The sequence below is a fragment of the Lepidothrix coronata genome, unplaced genomic scaffold, assembly GCF_001604755.1.
Source record: "Lepidothrix coronata isolate B3197 unplaced genomic scaffold, Lepidothrix_coronata-1.0 Scaffold43, whole genome shotgun sequence".
NCBI classification, from domain to species: domain Eukaryota; kingdom Metazoa; phylum Chordata; class Aves; order Passeriformes; family Pipridae; genus Lepidothrix; species Lepidothrix coronata.
In genome coordinates, this window is record NW_016690223.1 from 2,015,789 (window position 1) to 2,035,099 (window position 19,311).

Here is a 19,311-nt window from a genome sequence, read left to right on the forward strand (position 1 = left end):
TTTGATTGTTTGATCCCTCTGAGGACTTTGTGTTTGCCGCTTTCGGAGGAAAGTTTTCTCTCTTTATAATTTTAGTAATGGCTTGCTGATTGAACATCCTAGCAGTTAACGTTTTTTCTTCAGGATTGCTTTTAGTATCTTCGTGGGGTGGGGGTGGCAGTGACATCATTCAGATTTCTTTACTGTCCCTATGTCCCCTTCACTTCATTACTTGGGCCAGGACATGGAATGGGGAAGAAATGAAATCAAGTCTTGTCCCCAGGTCCCAGCTCTTTTTCTGTTCCTTTGCCTTGGCACCATTTTTCCTGGTGCCGCCTCCCCTTTCCAGGTCTTGGGGATATGGTAGAGCAGACAGGTGACCTTTGTTGCCAGGCCCACATGACTTTGGCAGCCTGAGCTGGGGTGAAATCTGAGCATTTCTGCTGTCAGAGCCTTGGACAGAGACTGACCTGGGAATGTGCCCCAAAACACTGAACTCAGACCCACAAGCCAGGGCAGTGGCTGAGCCACTGGCTGACATGGTTAGTGAGTCACTGGCAGAGGTCATGTCAGAGTACCGCTTTCCTCTGTTGTGCTGCCTTTCTGTTATCCATGAATCTCTTATAGGGCAAGAGCCTGAGGTCCCCTCCGCAGAGAATTGAGTCCTTGATCCCAAATTGTTTAGGCTGAGCTCAGCAAGCCTGTTTTTCAAAGCAAAGCCTGCTCTCCATGAGTAAATTTCCCTTTCAATTTTTTCGTGACAATCCCACAGTAAATAGCTTTAAATGTAGTGTCTGTGTGTAACTGCTCTTTTTGGTGCGTTTCCCGTAATGAGCCATAACATATGTGTGTGTCTTTACACACCTCGGAACAATGCTATGCAAGCATTAGGAGATTTTTCTAACAAGTAGTGAATGTGCTGCTTTTCACAGCTCACCCAAACACTCCTGCTTGATAAGCCTGCCTGTAGAGGGATGTTTTCTGTATTTCTAGGATCAGAGGAAAAGTGAAAAAAAAAGGTGGGAGGCATATCTGAATATTTTAAACTGCTAATTGTGACGGAAACAACTCACACAGAGGACGCTTCTTGGATGGGGAAGCCTGAGGAAGTGTGTCTGTGGAGCTGTAACACTGTCCAGAGAAGGAAGTTCAGCAAGAAGTGCAAAGACTTGAACTCTTTGCTACTTCCTATATCTGTGCATCCTTGAGTGATTTGTTCCATTTTTCCCTCTGACAAGCACAATGCCAGTATACCTATAGCCATCCTCAGACAGTTTAATTCACAGTATTAAAATCACAGCAGCACTATGTGTACCTCACACACGCATAACAGTGCAGGAACAGTATTCTTCCCAGTGATGTTGTCTTCATTAGCAGCAAGCAGACGGTCAAGAGACATTACTGACCACACCATGAGCAGCACCTCCAGAGTTGGGCAGGTGGGGTGTTTTCCCTGAGCCTGACTGCTCCTGAGTCCCTAACTCCTGAACTACCCTAGCTAGAAATGTTCTAGCCCTGAGGCTCAGAAAACATCTTTCTGAAGAATAAGATTTTTGCTCCATTTCTGATTTTAACCTGAAGCCACCCAGTCTGCACTAGCTAACAGGTATTTTTCAGAAGGATCTTTAGGCAAAGTCCTTCTTATTTCAGTACAGAGCTGTACTGTTATTCAACACATTGCATTTTCCAGAAATAGATATTTCCTAGAAAATATAGCAGATGTTTTTGCCTATTGGTGGTTCTTCCATCTTTGGTTACCTCACAAGTGAAAGATCTTGCTGTAGTCCATCTTCCAGTGAGGATGAGTCCCTGGGACAATGGTGTTTCTGCAGGAGAAGCAAGGTGGGAAGCAATGCTCAAGGGCAGAGGATGCATGGCTGGAAAGCATGATTGCAGGGCAAAATATCATGTGCACCTGTTTTGAAATATTATCTAAGTCCAATTCTAGCTTCAGTAGGTACACACCAATCCTCCTGATTTACACCAAACCCCCGACTGTGCCCAATGCTAATACCAACTCCACAGCCCCACCCTGCTCTCACCTGGAAGATGTTACTCTGTGCAGAGATTTTTGTCAGCACCAAAGTCAAGAAATTCCTATTATAGTTCCCACAACAACCATAACCCCAGGTATTCTGAACAAATACTGTAAAAACTCTGAAGTTAGTTGTGTAAGTGTTTCTCAGTAGGTGCCTGAGGGACCCCCATAGTACAACAGGCTCAGAGATGCTGCCTGCAACCTCCAACACACCTGCCCCTGCAAAACCCAAGCACAGATGGAAGAGGGGTTTGGGGGTTAAACTTTTTGACAGCTGATGCCAAGCACCAGATATTCTGGGGTAGCTGAGGAGTTTCTGGTAACCTGAGGCTATAATTCTGGTACTGGAGAAGGTGGCAACCCACACTGTATGTCAGAGCCAGTGAGCAGCAGGTGTCTGCTGAGCCCTGCATCAACACAGACTAACCAGCATCCTTGCACAATGCATCTTCTGGTCTATTTACTGCACTTAAATGGCTTTTGTAATTTTGGTCTCAGAGAGTCTACAGCAGAGTCTGTGCCTCCCAAGTCTGAGGGTCATAACCGCATTTTCCAGTAGTGACAGAATAAGATACAGAACCAGAATTTCAAGGGTAAATTAGTGCCAGGACCTGATGGCTGGAGTCCAGAGGCTGTGACCTCCTATCTCCAGCAGCATTTGTATTTTCCTCTGTTATTTCAAATGTTTTATAGGAATGTTATCTAGTCTAGTCTAAACGATGATCCCACTTGCTCTTGAGAGTTGTACTCTGTGAGGGAAAACATTGAAAACTTTTATTATCCCCAGTGTTTGGGCCCAGACACAGAGGGGTGGATGCTCCACAGTCAGGACTCTTCCATCCCTTTGCCACCCCAGCCTGTGCTCTCTGCCTGCATTCATACAGAACAAGAGCTACCATCAGCTTCACAGTCCCTTCCCACCCATGCTGCGGCTGTGCTCCTTCCCCAATCCAGGGACACAGCTGTCTCTGTAGTGATGAGGAGATGTATGGCCTCAGTGGCATTACTCCACACACATATTAATGGCAGAACAGAGGAAAAACTGGGTCTCACATTCCACGCTAAACCAACTATAGAGAAAGATCTGAGCAGTGATGTTCCTGCCTCTGGATATGCTGTCTCTTAAAGCAGGTAGCAGTTCAGATCTCCAGCTCCATTTCAGTCCTGTCCACTTATAAAAACCCAGGTGTTGATGAAGGAACTATCTGTGTCTGCTTTGTCATGTCAGGAGTAATCACTTGACTCATTTCCTTAAAAGCAATGAATCTCTCTTTATCTTGATGGTAACTTAGTAAAGAACACTAGTGGCCACCTCAATTATCTGAAAGAGGCTAAATGACAACTTGCTCCACGCTCTATACAAATCAGCCAGATAGCTTCAAAGCCCATATTGGTTCCAAGTGGCTGGATATATCCGGAGTGGTTAAAATAGGCCAGCATACAGTGCTTTGTCATCCTGGCACATCCTAGCCATCCTGCTGCTGGCCAAACAAGGACATATGGGTATTTCTTGAGTTTTCTCTGTGATTAGACACAGCATCCTGTAACAGTTTGGGAACAAACAGCAACTGTTTTAGTCCTGCCTTAAAATTTGGTAAATATCCCACCAAACTATCTCAAAGCATTTCACAAGCCTAGTCCTTCTCTTTACTCAGGTATTCACTGCAGGGAGTAAGACCCCTTCATAAGGATTTGCTTATGTTTTCCATTTTCCACCTGCAATTTGGGAAGAAGGCTATTCAACCACCTTTGTAAAGGAATTTGGGAACTCTACAAGGAGAGTGTTCTTTAGGTATCAGATATCAGTAGCAGCCTGTCACATTGAATTCAGCTGGGGAACAGCTGGCTCCTTCATTGCAGCACTGGTTGAGGACTCAACTCCCAGATGTATTAAGACTTCATGTGTGACTGAATCTTTTTGCATCTTTCTGCCTCACCTGTAAAATGGAGACAATAATGTTTCACTGTTTGCATGAGTGTTGAGAGGTAGTACATTCATGGTACTGAGAACATCTCCGTGCAAATACATGCAACAGATAATTCTGCAATAGCTGTAGACAGAGCATTCATTTGCGTCTGTTTTCAGTAGATTATGGAAGGAACCAGACTACTAAAAACTCTATTCTAGGGCAAAATGCCTGAAGATCACTTCCAGACATCCAGGTGTCACTGAACATTGTGAGGTGTGGTATCCAAGTTTGGGCTTGAATGTAGATTGCACGGCTAATTCCTACTTAATTTATAATAGCCTGAACCTCAACAAGAACTCCAACTACTGACTTACTAGAAATCTGATTCTGGATTCAGCTGCCCATTTTGTACTTTGGGTCTGTATCTTAAAATTACTCTGTTGTCTGCTTCAATCTACTCTGAAGCTGGAGATTTATGTCTACAGGAGGCAGGGAAACCTATTATGTTGCCAAACTACTTCCAGTCTTTTCCAGTATTACAAGTCAGGGAATGGTGGGTTGGTCTTGTGATTTCCATCCTGCAATTTAAACCAGATGGGCTACCCTTGCAGCATAAACACTGAAGCAAGAAAAGCCAAAAATTGGCAGAAGTTCTGTTTCCTGATAAATTGCATGATTATGACTTACATTTTTTAACGAGATGCACATAAAGCTAGTTTACAGGATAACTTGATCACTGTCTTTGATTCACCCCAATAAAATGTGGAGGTTTTGTTTTCTCAGGGAACAAGGAGGTGACCATAGAACAATACAGAGGCTGACCTTATTAGAAACAGAAAGCTCTCAGACTGCAGGAGGAAAGACTCTCTCAGTAAAGTTCACAATAAATTAATTCAAATATATGAACAATTAAACATGATCCGGCGACATGTTACTGCCATCAGCTCGGGTGAGATTAATAAACCAGAGCACAAACTTTGGCAACTGAGAGAGATTATGGAAAATCTGTGGCCAGGTTTCTCCCTCTGCATCAGGGCAGAGCTGTTCTCTTGCTGTACAATACTCCAGTCCTACTGCTTGTAACAGGTGTGGGGCTAATATCTGTGAGGTTTCCCTTTCGAGAAAAAAACAAGGTGAAGACATAAAATGCAGCATGTGTTGCATAGCCGCATAGGCACCTAGCCATAGCTCCTGGAATGTGAGTAGGACAGGAGTTGTTACAGTCAGTGAAAGAGAGGATTTAATCTGGATCAAACCTGAAGACAAAAATGACAAACCCACAAGCCCATGCTGTATTGTATTGTTTGTTGCCACCATGTTTTTCACTTGCAATTCCTTCATTTTTATACAAGTATCAGTCTTCTTTATATGCCTGAAAAGTATTGAATGTGTGGCTGGCATATTGAACTAATAGGACAGTGCTAAAAATCTCTCTCCTTTCATTTACTCTTTACATGCATGAAAGACAAGACAGGATCAGAAGCAGAGGCAAAAAAGAGACCCAGAGAATTAGATACCACTCATCTCAGAACTTGAAAGCCAGTGAAATAACAAGATGCTGTGAAAAAATATCTTCCATAACTAAAATGGCTGATTGGTGAGACTTGCAGTGAAGGACAGTGCATAATCTGTATGTGGCCTTTCTAAAAACATTTCTGGAAGAAGCTAGACCTACATACCTGGGAAACTCAAAGCCAGGTGAAGTTACATGGGCATTTCAAATCGCAGGCTCGCAGGATGAATGTTTAGCTTCAGTGGCACACAGCAAGTTAGTGCAACACTAGAGCAGACCCAAAGCTGCTCCTCCACAGCCTTGGGCACCAGCAGAGCTAAAATCAACATCATCTGCCCAAGCCATGTCTTGGGAAGCTGTCAGGAACAGCCTTCATGGCAGGGGCAGCCCCAAGTTTTGACAAATCCCAGAGTAATGGAGATTAAAAGATTGATGGTCTGATTTACGCTCTTTTGACTTAAAATGCATGTGCCTCTCTACCCAGGTCTGAGGCACTATGGCAGCCCAAAGCCTCTGTAGCAGATTTGGGGATGGAGCAGCTGAATTTGCTGAGCTGGCAAAGAGCTCTGGGAGATCTGTCAGGACAGTTGCAGAAGCCTGGAGCAGCTTTCTGACTGTTCCTCAGCCACAGCGAACTGGGATTCTCTACATTTTTAATCCATTTCTATGCTAAATAAAGTAGATTTTCTTGAACCACATGAGAAAGTGGTCTGTGCTGAGAAGGGGAGTGGTGCTGTCACACAGGGAATGATGGTGGTTCAGCAGCGTCATATTGGAGGCAGAACAGAGCTACACTAGAGGGCAAAATCCTTAACCCCACTCAAGTTAGATGCAAGAAAGTGCAACTGCCTGTACTCAGAAGCATGGTGGGAGGGCAGCATGGAGGGTGCTAGCCTGAGAATCACAGAATTACAGAATATGATGAGTTGGAAGGGACCCATAAGGGTCATTGAGTCTAACTTCTGGCCCTGCACAGGACAATCCCCAAGAGTCACACTATGTGCCCAAGAGTACTGTTCAAATGCTTCCTGAACTCTGTAAGGCTTGCTGCTGTAATCACTTTCCTGGGGAGCCTGTTCCAGTGCCCAACCTCCCTCTGAATGAAAAATCTTTTTCTAATATCCAACCTAAACCTCCCCGACACAAGGCCCTTCACCATCTTCGTTGCTCTCCTTTGCACACTCTCTCATAGCTTAATGTCTTTTTTATATTGCAGCACTGAAAACTGCACATGATATTCAAGGTGAGGCCACACCAGTGCAGAGCAGAGCAGGACAATCCCCTCCCTCGACTGGCTGGCGATGATTTGCCTGATGCCTCCCAGGATGCAGTTGGCCCTCCTGGCTGCCAGGGCACTGCTGACTCAAGTTCAACTTGCCATCAACCAGCACCCCCAGATCCCTTTCCATGGCACTGCTTTCCAACATCTCTATTCCCCAGTCTGTACATACATCTGGAGTTGCCCAATTCCAGGTGCAGAATCTGGCACTCTCCTTTGTTGAATTTCATATGGTTGGTGATTGCCCAGTCGCTTAATGTGTTGAGGTCTCTCTGCAGGGTCTCCCTGCCTTAGAGGGAGTCAACAGCCCCTCTCAGTTTTGTGCAGTCTGGAAACTTGCTTAGTATCCCTTCCTGTCAGATGAGAAGAAGTGAGAGAAGGGAGAACGGGAAGAGGCTGGCAAGAAGATGCTGATGTGAATGAGGCAGCATAGTGAGCATCCCTTTGCCTCGGACTAGACCTAGAATAGACAGAAAACCTGACTGCATTTTTGTGGTTGCAAGGGTGCAATCAAAGTAAAACCTGTAACTACTGTGTAAATTCCAGGATGATTGATTAAAGAATTAGAAAGGAAAGGAAAACTAATTTTATAAAACATTGAAAGACTATCATGCTTCCTAACTCATACAGATCTCCTCAGACAGACAGGTAGGACTAAGTTTGGAAGTAGCAGAACAGCTTCATAAGTGTTTTCTGGTAGTTCTACATTATTCTCAATTCTGCCTTTGAATACTCAGTCTTTTTTCCACTGACCATAAAGCATATGCTGTCTTGGATCCTGGTTGTATGAGACTAACAGATAACCTTCTTATTTTTTACATTTAGTCTTTCAACATTTCTGCCACTGAAAATCTTCTTTTACAGCTTCAAGTTGAAAAATCTTTGTGGCAGATTTGGCATTGCCTGTAATAATTTATGAATGTGATGTGTTGACATGTTTATTGTGTGCATACATTGAGCTACTTCAATAGCTGGATTGTCAAGATGTGTACCCAGGGGAGTGAAGATGGATCCAGGCATACATTTTTGAGGAAACACTTGGGAAACAAAGCAAGCTGTGATGTTTTGGCTGGGCCCCTGCTAGGCTCACTGGAGAGATTTCCCTGGGAGGAATGTGGGCGCCTGCAAAACATGAAAGACCCCAGAGAATTTACAGAGGACCATTGAAACAGAAGTTTTTGAGAGCAAGACTCCAAAAGGGGTTGAAAGTGCTCAGATCTGTAGATGTTTAATTTAGTAGATGTTGGCAAGACCACAAGAAAAAGTTCATGTGAAATATTTTTTAACCAACATGCTTTGTTTCATTGGTTAAGTAGCTCATCTGTTTTAAAAATGTTTGGGTCATGCAGGAAGGCTGAAGGTCTCTCTTCTTGTATACGTGGGTGAGCTTGGAAAATGCATGGTTTATGTAGGCTGGAGCTTGCCTTTAGTATGTGGGAATCAAATTATCCCACGCATGGAAAGCTAAAAGCTCAAGGCCTGCCATAAGCAGAAGGTAAGTCAGAAAGGCCACTGGCAGCCAGAGATATAGCAGTAACCATAACAACACCATCATCTTTTTTATAAGTCTTTACATGTAATTCTGCTAATGACTTTTATTAAACATTTAAGCCTTAGCATTCAAGTGATTCATATTTGTTAAAAAAAAAAGTCCCATTAACACAAAGTACAAGTTGAAACAAAGTTAATGAGCCCTAATACTTGCAGGATAATTCAAAGTTTACGGGTAGTATTAACAAAAATAATAAGGAAGAGCGCAAAATCCAGTTCATTTTCCACCAGAGAACATGAGTTTTATCCTTTTGTTTCATAATATTAAATCTATCGCTCAAGTGACTCTTACACTGTTAATAAAGTAGTGCAAGAACACATATATGTGCATAATTAAGTACCCCTATGTGACCATAAAAGGTCTGTCTGGCTGTCCAGAGGGAAGGCGAGTGGAACTTGATTCATCAGCATGAAAGAGGGAATGTCATTACTGTAATCTCCCTGTATTTCACTACTTTGATGGGGCTCAGTCTTACGTGGTAGGCTGGTTGGGTGTTCATGGCTGGGCTTCGCGAATGAAGATTTGGGAAGGGCTCTACCCACGTTTGTTGCAAGCGCGTTGGTGGCTGAAAAGGCTAATATGAGACAGGCATGTCCGGTTGCAGAAGGCGCAGCAGAAAGACTCCTTAGGTGGTATGTTCTGCAAGGCACGATCCTTTCTGCATTGCTTTTTCTCCTCAAGGGTGATCCTGTGTGCTTTCTCAAAAGCATCAGCAGCGTTATAGATGGTGTGTCTCCAGGCCTCCCGATTGGAGGCCAGAGTAGACCAGTTATGGTGATCAATATGGCCAAGGCTGAGATGTTGTTTTAGAGATTCCTTGTATCTCCTCTTCGGGGCTCCTCTCTTGCGGCAGCCAGTGGCAAGTTCACCATAAAGCAGGATCTTAGGGAGGTGGTGGTCCTTCATCCTGGAGACGTGCCCTGCCCAGCGCAGCTGTGTTCTCAGTAACATGGCCTCAATGCTTGTGACTGCTGCTTGTTCTAGAACAGATGTATTGGTCACATAATCTGACCAGTGGATGTTTAGGGTTGAACGGAGACAGCGTCGATGGAAGCGTTCTAGGAGACACAAGTGGTGGAGGTAGATGACCCATGATTCAGATCCGTATAGGAGAGTAGACAGCACAATGGCTCTGTAAACACTGATCTTTGTGCTTTTCTTCAGGTGTTTATTTCACCAAACTCTTTTATGAAGCTTTCCGAAGGCACTATATGCCTTTGCTAACCTGTTGTCTATCTCCGTCAATCTTACCATCTGAGGAGATGAGGCTGCCTAGGTAATTAAACTGCTGGACTGATTTGAGCTCTGATTGGCCAAAGGTGATGTGGGGATGATGGAAGACTTCCTGAGGTGCAGGTTGATGGAGAACTTCTGTCTTCTTTAGACTAACTTCCAGCCCAAAGAGCTCAGCAGCCTCAGCAAAGCAGGATGTTAAACGCTGCAGAGCTGCTTCTGTGTGGGCAACAAGGGCGGCGTCATCAGCAAAAAGCAACTCCCGGACAAGCTGGTTTAAGGTCTTGGTGTGGGCCTTCAGTTGCCTTAGGTTGAAAAGGCTTCCATCAGTACGATATCGAATGTAGATACCATCCTGATCATCAAGGTCTGCCATTTTCATGCTGAAAAAGACTGTGAATAGGGTAGGAGGGAGAACGCAGCCTTGTTTCACACCATTAGTTATTAGAAAGGGCTTGGAAAGTGTGTTGCCATATCTGACTTGGCCGTGCTGATCCTCGTGGAGTGAGATGATCATTTTAAGGAACTTGGAGGGACAACCTAAACGTTCCAAAATCTGCCACAGACCTCTTCTGCTCACAGTATCGAAAGCCTTGGTGAGGTCGACAAAGGTTACACAAAGACCTTTGTTCTGTTCCCTACACTTCTCTTGCAGTTGTCTGAGAACAAATACCAATGTCTGTGGTACTCCTGTTGGCTCTGAAACCACACTGACTTTCAGGTAGAATTCCTTCTGCTATAGTAGGTATTAGTCTGTTCAAGAGTATTCTTGCCAGGATTTTGCCAACAATGGAGAGCAGAGTAATACCACGGTAATTTGAGCAGTCTGATTTAATACCTTTCTTCTTATACAAAGTGATGATGACTGCATCACGAAGTGATGGTAGTTCACCTAGTTCCCAACAGCACACCACAAACTCGTGCAATTTTGTATGGAGTGCAAGGCCCCCATGTTTCCAGACTTCGGGTGGAATTCCATCAACCCCAGCTGCCTTGCCAATTTTCACCTGCTGTATGGCCTTGAGGGTTTCTCCTAAAGCGGGGGCAGTATCCTGGTTGGGTGTACAGCACTGGCAACAAGAGCATTTTGGTGCAGGGTCTGGGCTGTATGCCCTGTGCATTGGAGAGGCAACACTTAAGTTGACCTGAAACTGCATACGTAAGTATTCGTCCTATGGAAATCATAAGCATACCTCAAATCAGACATGCAAAAAACCTGAGGGACTAGGTATATTAGATATACCTGAAAAGCTAGGGGAATTTTTTTATTATTTGCCTTCTGGTTTTGGAGTGTCAGATATGACTAGCAAATGGGTAAGTGGAAAAAAGTCACTGACATCTTCCTGCCCTTGAAAATGTGATCTAGCTTAAAGCACTGGCATTTCAATCTTTGTGTTCAAATGAAGAGATCAAACAAGTTCAAGAAACAAAATGGGTAAAGAGCACAGCTATAAAATGACATTTCGGAAGTGATGAGTGAGCAGTTGTATGGTGACCAATTTCCTATCAGTTATGCTCAATTTCATGTGGCCCGCATTAACCACAATACCTGGCCTGGTAGTAGCTCCCCACACATCCCAGTCATGATAAAAAACTTTGGAAATGAAAAAAGGAAATGGGTAGCAACATAACACAATGGAGTTGTGGAGTAGGGCACACACGGCCCCCTGTGCAACACCTAACTCCAGTCCTTGGTAAATAATCACATGGTGCTGCTGTTTAAGAGACATGAGAGGTTTTACAGCTACACCATTGATGCAGGCAAGATCCTTTTGAGCTTCCTCCCCTGTGGGACTGAAGCCTTTCCTAAGGGGGATCCCTGTGGCAAAGGGCCTCTCATCTGTCTGACCCTGGAGCAAGCACCACCTTTTGCCAGAAGCAGAGAGGAGGCGGCAGGGACATTTTCTCTTGAGGTAGAAGAGTCACCTGTGCCCTGGGGCTGCTCTAGGGGTTGCAAACTCAGGCCAAGAGACAAATAACCCAGGAGCTGCTGGCTGGAGAGCCTGGATTTACAGACTCTCCAGGAAAATGAGGCTTAATGAAAAACTCAACGGAAAATTAGATAAAATGGACTGACGTGGACATCAGAAAACTTCTACAGCATAAATCATAAATTCTTCCCTGTTTGGAGAGAGGTAAGAATTTCATCTCCATTAATTTAATCTGGCAGATAGAGATAACAAAGCGGCCCTCTACATGGGAGAGTTAACATTGCTTGGATTGATTCAGAGAGACAAGATGCACTTGCAGGCATAGGAAAAATGCATCTCTGATAAAATTTCCACTATTAATATTTTTCCCTTGCAAATGTGGGTCTTCTAAAACACTCTTTTCTTTAGAAAGGATCTAAATGAGGAGGAGGTGGGAAGTAGAGCTACAAAGCATGTAAGAAAGCCTCAAATACATGAGTGGGAGGAAAGAGGAAGAAATGAAAGAATAATGAAGCTTGCATCACTGGGAGCAAACAACAAGAGAAGGGAAATGCATGTACTTGTGGCTAAATTTTGCAGGAACTTAGGCTGAGGTTTAAAATGGCTGTGGTTAGCATAGATACAGGCACAGAGTAATTCAAATGACTTGATCAAAGGACAAAGAAATGTTACTACTGATTTCATTAGGAAAATTACCTAGCTTAGAGTTAATGGGTAAGCACAGGAAAAAATGCCTTCTTTGTAATGTTGATATGAAGTAGCCCTGCAAAGGGTAATCAATACCTGTAGTATCTACAGTCATTATGAGATTTGGGAATTTCTTCAGTGGGGCCAGGATTTTGCCCTTTGTGGAAACTGCTGATGGCATCTGTGGCATTTCCTTATGTGGTGATGTTGCAAGCAGAAACTCATATTTAAAAAAAAAAATAATAAAAATCTTGTTATTAACATGGTGCCTGGGGTCCCCAGCTCAAGTTGCATCGATAGCTGAGCCCAAATGCTCAGCTACTCTTGGGGTGCTGTCACTAAAACTTAATCAGGTGTTTCTGCTTTGAGAGCATCTCCAGTGGCCACCACTCCAGTGGCTACCCATCTGAATCAAGAAACAAGTCTGGAAAAGGATCCTAAGGTTGGGTTTATTCCACAGCTTCTGATTTTCTGTCAGTGCTTTGCTGGAAGGGCATTTAGCAGGCAGGGCTGATCTCTCTTGCCACAGCCTCTGTCATGCTGCAGAGCAGTCAGTAGAAAACTTTCAACTGAACCAAATGAGGGACCTGTGTGCCTTACACAGGAATCCTGTGGGATGGGAATGCCTCTGTCTCCATGCCACCAAAACCACCTACGAAATGAAAACTGTAACTTTGCTCAGGAAACCCCAGGGTTTTATTTTCACTTTGGAATAAACTGAGCCCGTCCATCCATTGAAGAGGCGAGCATCAGGGAATCAACAGGAGGTTTTGCCATCTGCACAGACAAGCAATGCTCAGGCATATAACTAGGACTAAAGTGGGGGCAGGGAGAAGTTTCATGCCAGCAATTTTTACAAATGAAAAGGTTGAGCTGCTACTCCAACCTATGCTAGCTTTTCAAAATCCACTTTGAGACGGCAAGAAAAAAGGGTAGAGGAACAATGTTTCCACCATTTCCCAGTAAAGCTGTACTTGATACAGATAGAAAACCCCATTCCTTTTTTTTTTCCAAATCTCATCATCAAAATTGGGAGTTGCTTTTTGTGCGTTGTTGACCTCTGAAGGTTGCAATATGGTGGTGCAAAATCTAGATCTTCTTGTGTCATGCCCACAGCAAAGCGTGTTGATCTAGGATTGGCAGCCCTGTACAGTAGAGTAGTGGAGTTCAGACAGGCAGCAAAAAGGATTGGCAGGATACAGCTCTCATTCTGCCCTATGTCCAGGCTCGCTGTTCAGGACAGAATGTACCCCTTTGGGGAAAAAAAACCCAACTCATCCCATTCTGAACCAATCATTCCCACATTATGACAAAATAAATCTAAAGGGATAGGCTTTTCCTATAATCAGTACAGCAATCGCACGTATGTGGAGTTGTCACTCTACAGGGTTGGCTGGAGGAAGCTAAACTTAAAATTAATAATTAAATGTGCTTTACAGGTTTGACAGTCTCCAGGCGTGTGGCAGCGCCAATGGCACCAGCTCCCTCTGAGACCATGCCAACCTTTGCACTCGCAGACAGGCCCCAGTTCAGCCCAAAGCTCCCCTTCATCTCCTTTCATAGGAGCAAGGCAGGAGCGGTAGCTGGAGGTAACTATGGTGAGGGCTGCAAAGAGTCAAAGGAGTAAGGAGGAGGAGGAGGAGGAGGCAGGTGCATCCTTGGCAGTGCAGGCTCTTCTGGCATGGGGATCTTCTTCAGGCACTGATGTCTTCTCTGTGGTGACCAGTGACAGCACCCAAGGGAATGACCTGAAGTTATCTCAGGGGAGATTTAGGTTGAATATTAGAAAAAGGTTCTTCACCCCACAGGGTGGTTGGGAACAGGCTCCCCAGGGAAGTGGTCACAGCAGCAAGCCTGACAGAGTTCAAGAAGCAATTGGATGATATTCTCAGGCACACGATGTGATTCCTGATGATGGTCCTCTGCAGGGCTGAGAGTTGGACTCGGTGATCCTTGTGGGTCCTTTCTAACTTGGCATATTGTGTAATTCCGTGATTCTGACTTTGCTCTGCTTTCAGCTGGAAAGAATATGGTACAAGGAATTGCCAGGCCTTGGCTGCGGCCCCCAGTGGCTAAGATGGTACTAAAATAACAGTTTTAGTTCTGCATGTCCCGGTTTTCAACACGTAGGAGCCCGGCTCCGGTGGCATGAAGGCCACTCGCAGTCACAGTGCAATGGCTAAGAAAGGCAGCTGAATCAAGCGGGCACTCACTGGGGGTCGTGTCCCTCCGGGTGGCGGGTGGCCGGGTCAGGCGGGCCAGGCCTCAGTGGGAGGGCGGGCCAGAGAGGGTTCCTGCGGGGAAAGGGACAGAACGCGTGGGACCAGCACTCGCCGCCCTCCCTCCGCCCGGGGCTGCTGCATCCCCGCGCACCCGCAGGAAAGCACGCTTGCGGGAACAGGATCCCGCAGCCCATCCCCGCCGGCTTCCCGCTCCCGAAGTTTCCCTCGGGGAAGCCCGGCGCGGGTCTCCGCCGCCAGCTGCGGGAGGCGGCCCGGCGGGGCGGGGCGGGGCGGCGGGCGGCGCTAGGGCCCGGCGGGGCGCGGCGCCGCCGCCGGGGGCGGGGTGGGGGCGGCAGCGGCGGCGCGGGCTGCGGCTGCCTCCGGCTGCCTCCCGCCGCGGGGCGCGGAGCGGGGCGGCCGCGGGGAGCGCCCACCACCCCGCGGCGGCGGGAGCGCCGGGACGCGCGCACAGGTAACGCGGGGGCGCTTCGCGGGGTCGTCGGGAGCGTGCGCGGGTGCCCGCCCGGCCGGCCCCGTCCCTCCCGGGGCAGGGAGCGCCGGCCAAACTTTTGGGGCCGCTGGCCCGGCCGCCGCCGCAGGCGGGCAGCGGCGCCGCCCCGGGGCGCTGTCGGGGGCTGCCCCGCGCTGCCGCCGCCGTCCCGCCGCCGAGCGGCCCCGCCGCGCTGGGGACGCGGAGGCGGCAGCCCGGCGGCGGGGAAGGGAAGGGGAGGGAAAGGCACCCGGGGCGAGCCGAGGCCGCTGCGGGGCGGCCGCCGGGTCGCATCCCGGGCGGGCTGTGTCCCGACAGCGCGGCCCGCGGGTCCGCCCCGGCTCGGCTGGCGGTGCTGGGGCAGCGGCGCGGCCGGCGGCCCCCCCACCGCTCCCTTTTGTTCCTGCGTGCCGCCCGCTTTGGATCCCCGCCCGGGAAGAAGCCGCTCGGTACTTCCCGGGCTCCGTCTGTGCCTGCTCACCCGCCTGAAGGGCATCCTCCGGTGATGCTGGTCTGTCAGAGCTGCTGGGAAAGGGATTTTCCTCTTCCCACAACAGCTCCCCGTTGCTTGCTGGTCTTCAGTGCTGGCTCTTCACTTAACTGGACTTACCGTGTGTTAATTCCTTCACAATATATGCGGGTGTCCCTGCACCCTGGAGAAGGATTTCCTTGTTGACTTTCCGACTGTGCTGCGGCCAGGTATTATTTACATCATCAAAGATATGCCTGTGTAAATGGGCTCGCAGGGCTACAGCGCGGCTGCTCTTAGAGCCCAGTTTGCCGAAACTTTAATTGCAGCAGGCGATGTTTTGCCGTGGATCCATTTACGTCAGGGCGGACCGATACTCTGGTGGGATAACGGCCTCGCCGAGGCGGTCGCTTGTCACGCACGGAGTAATCCTGCTGTTTCATGGAGGGAATCGGAAAAAAAATGAGCAAACAATGAAAATGAGTTTATGTTGTTGTGGTTTTTTTTTTTTTTTAAATCTGGCATGGTAACGTCTGTTATGGGCACAGTAAATCGGGCAGCAAACCCCCAGTTTTCTCCAGCACAGCCCACGTATCAGCCGATAAACAGCATAAACTGTGATTACTTTGCAGCCGAAAATATAAGGCCTTGCAGCCCTGGCTGTCGGAGCGTTACGTGTCATTAAAGTAGCTCTCTTGGAGGAGAGGGACTGTCCCAGGAGCTGCAAAATCTATAAACACTTTTCTGATTGGTTTAAAAATTTAGACACAGGAAGCGGATGGTATCTAATAACAGACAAGTGGAGACTCTGTTGTCATGGAAACTGAGAAGACTACCCCCTCTCCCATGTATTTAAAAAAAAATAGGCAAAAGAAAAAAGTCTGCATATCATCAGAAATGCCTGCAGACCGCTTTGGCTGCTGTTGCCTTTCCCACAGCATCTGTTGAAACCTGAGAACATGCCTGTCAAATCAAGGTCATTTTACAATAAAACCTCATGCTGCCGCCTCTCTCTCTCCTCTCCAGACATTGTCCCACACTTTCCACCCAAGGAGTTGGGGAGATGCAGCCACCTGCCCGTGCCCACCGGGCTGCCCTGTGGTGAGTGTTGTGCCCCAGCCCGTCCTGCTGCTGGGGAATCTGAGGAAAGGCTCAAAGCAGCAGGACCAGTTACTTTTAAAAGCCAAAAGTAACAAGGGATGACACTTTTTTGGTCAAATGATCAGGCCATGTTTCTTTCCGTGGGAGTCTATGGACCTGGCAGAGAAAATTGGGATTGATCTCCCAAACTTGAATGTTCAGGCCATTTCACAGATCTACCTCACCTATAAAGAAAAAAAAAAAGTGGCAGATGGCTCTAGGAAGCCCTGTGCAATTATTTATAACAAAAAAAAATCATAGTTCGGTTATAGCATGCTATTTGAGGACAAAAGCAGAGATATGAGAATAAAATATACTTCATTGCTGCTGAATGCAGCATGAGAAAATCAGACTACTGTTGTGGTAAACTGAAGTTTTACTTTGCTGCACTACTGAAAGTTTATCACGTGTGAAAGGAGAGAGCTATTTTGCTTTTGGAGCAGAGGAGAAGTATTTCACAGCAAACTCAAAAGAAGGGTGTTAATGTTTTTGCTTATTTTCTTGGGCATCACCCGTTGATTTCAGATGTTTGTGATGAAGAGATGTCTTTGAGTATTCACTGCATTTTCTCCAAAACATTTCCTCTTCTTGCTCCCTTTAATCTTCATTTTGCAGTGACCAAGCTGAGAAATAGCACTTGAGTGTTTTGCCCACTGTATAAATCATCACTTTGAAATCTTAAATGACCGGTTTGACCTCTTGCCTCTTTGCTTGCATATTTCACTTTTTGCATTATTATTTCTTAAGAAAAGTGGGTGAGCAGGTCTTACAGATCAGGAGGTAAATTCTGCTGGGTGCTGAGGTGAAGGTGCCCAGTGCCCTCTCCACACAAAGCAAATTTTTTCAGTTTGCTATCTGAAAAACCCAAGGCTTATCTTTAAAACTTGGTTGCAGGCAGAGCAAGCTGAAGGGATGATAGAGCCAGGGGGAGTAGCGCCTACTTCTGCTTGAGGACTCCCCATTGGCATCTGGGCGGCACTGGGGTGCAGGAGGTGGGACCTCCCTCCCTTTGTCGAGGAAAGGCTTAGGGATTTGGGCAATTAATTAATCCAGCTCACATCTGATTAGCCAGATGTGGCTTTTAATTCCTAAGGAGTTCAAATGGAGAAAGTTTGGCTTGGTAGCGAAAGTGTGCTTGCTTCTAGAAGTGAATTTCCTGTTGTTGGGAGCACCCTTATCAGCAGGAAGGTTTGCCGGCAGGAAGTGTGTCAGTTACTTGTTTTTACACATTGAAGGAAATGATCTGGATTGGGTACCTTCTAGATTTACCCTTCATCAGCCTCTCTGTCTGTGCTACTTTATTTATCTCTAATGGTTTTAGTTTGTAAAAATTTTATGATGTCCAACATTCCCAAGGGAAATGCAAGAAGTTAAATGCTTGTGTTATCCTACTATTTTTTGCTGTTATAAAAAACATCCCACTAGCCTCTCTGGGCTACATTTTCAAAATTTGCAATTTATACCTTTTGAGCCTCATTACTGATACTCAGATAGGCTTTTCTTTTTCTTCCCCTTTTAGAATGAAAGATCAAAAAATGCACCAGTTATTTTACTAATAGGAGCAGTCCTTACACTTCTGAACTGCCTTTCATCATGGATCACAAATCACTTTAGAGAAATTAATGTTCTAATATCCACAGAAGTTGTATAAGCATGGGAAGCTGAAACTTAGCATTTTACATGGACTGCACAAAGTTGCAAGGCAAATTAGGGGCAGAGCTTGGAGTCAAATTAATTGTCCCTTAATTAGCGATTGCTAATGGATTAAAACTTTGAAAATGTGTTTGTCTTTCCTGAGTGCACTCATGCTAATGCACAACTGCAGTGTGTACATGTTTGGGATATGGGGTCCGGGGTGAGAATATAAGCAGTGGTTCCAGAAAATGCCAGTCATTTACTGGTCCCTGCCCAGTGTGGCATGGCTGGGATGCCAGGTTAGAGGCTTGTAAAATTAGATACGGCTTTGGACGAAGGTCAAGACCAAAGGTGAGCACTGAGGTTTAGGTTGTGTGTTCTAGTAAGCAGGGAGGTTCAGGGAAATAAATATTTCTCTGATGTCAGCTTACGACAGAGTTTTTATGGTGTTAAGCTGAACTTTTGCAGAGGGTTTTGAGGAGGAAACGCGGGAAAGTTACATAAACTTATAAGAAGCTGTCCGGCATGCTAAATAGCTTCAAGTAGTGAGGTTTGGTGTAGGAGATGTCTTGGTGTTAAGAGCTGTTCCTGGCAGAAGCTGCCAGGGCTGTCCAGAAGCCTAAGCTGGGCTGGAGCAGGACTATCCTGGCTGATGCTAGAATTTGCCAGTTCATGACTTCAGATGTAATACAATGCAGCACGACTTTGGCCACAATTTTGACATATTTGTAATGAAACTGCATTTGGCTTGTTACCTGCTTTTATGACCAAGCCAAAGTAAAATTGTAACAAAATAAAGAAAAAAAAAGGAAAAAAAGAAAGACTCCCACAAAGCAGAATTTCATTTAAATGTAAAACTTACAGCTGTGTTTTTTCAGAAGTGATCAGCTGATTCCGAGAAACAGGCCTGAAGCTCTGGAAGGCAGGGCATTTTTTGGGAAGTGATTCTTGCCTAGGTTTTGAAAATTATTCTCCATTTAAGGTGCCTGAAGTTGAGCTGCCAGGCATCAAGGCAACTCAAAACCCTCCCTAACCTCGCTGTAAGACTTTAGGTGCCTTTAGCACCCTTGGGACTTTACCTGATCTGGGCTGAAGCTGGTTGTCTAGCCAAAAGTTTGTACCCTGAGTGCCTGTGTAGCCCACAAAGAAGTGAAGCTCCCTGTGCCCTATTTGTTCCTCTTCAGGATGGGCATGAAGTGGTGGGATAGCCCTGCTCTGGCAGTGGCCAGTGAG

At 46.2% G+C, this 19,311-nt stretch overlaps 1 protein-coding gene across 1 annotated transcript in view; it reads left to right on the forward strand.

Moving 5' to 3' along the window:
- The first annotated feature begins 14,790 nt into the window (after positions 1–14,790).
- The window catches only part of FOXN3 (forkhead box N3), a 207,898-nt gene continuing 203,377 nt past the window's right edge, over positions 14,791–19,311 (forward strand). Inside the window, exon 1 of the mRNA XM_017813829.1 lies at positions 14,791–14,816. The gene's annotated coding sequence lies outside the window, so the exon portion shown is untranslated. The remainder of the gene's footprint in view (positions 14,817–19,311) is intronic.